At 36.7% G+C, this 488-nt stretch overlaps 1 long non-coding RNA gene across 1 annotated transcript in view; it reads left to right on the forward strand.

The window, feature by feature from the left end:
• Positions 1 to 237, forward strand: part of LOC113341694 — a 675-nt gene extending 438 nt beyond the window's left edge. Inside the window, exon 3 of the long non-coding RNA XR_003356095.1 lies at positions 149 to 237. This is a non-coding gene — a long non-coding RNA (uncharacterized LOC113341694). The remainder of the gene's footprint in view (positions 1 to 148) is intronic.
• Positions 238 to 488: the final 251 nt, after the last annotated feature.

Genomic DNA, 488 nt, shown 5'->3' on the forward strand with positions numbered 1-488 from the left:
AGCTAAGACACTTGTACAGTACTTTGGAGAAGATTTTGGTCATGAGAAGTGTCTTTTGTAAGTCGCTCAACCTTCATATTGATTGCTTACTTTGTGAACCCTTGATATTAGTTTCTTTGAAAGGGAGACCATCGATAAAAATTGTCAGGTGTGATGTGTGTGTGGCTGGACCTCCTGAACCGCAAAACCTGAAGATCGAGACAGATATTTTCTTGAGGGTACTTGCAGCTCAATGTGTAAGTCTTTCTTCAGCAGTTTCTATATCACTATGCACGCATTCTTTTTATAATTCAAACAATCAATAAGCACCAAGTAGTTTGGCATTTTTAGTTGAGTTAATTGATCATTGATGCGAGTCATATGACACAAACTGCAATTATCTTGAAAGAAACGTGGTTCAGACTTCAGCGTCGGTTATGAAAGATCAATTTTAGTATGAGCTTGGAAACCCTTTTTTATCTATTTTCTATTTTGTTCTCATTTACCCA

Source organism: Papaver somniferum, unplaced genomic scaffold, assembly GCF_003573695.1.
Source record: "Papaver somniferum cultivar HN1 unplaced genomic scaffold, ASM357369v1 unplaced-scaffold_30364, whole genome shotgun sequence".
Lineage (NCBI taxonomy): Eukaryota > Viridiplantae > Streptophyta > Magnoliopsida > Ranunculales > Papaveraceae > Papaver > Papaver somniferum.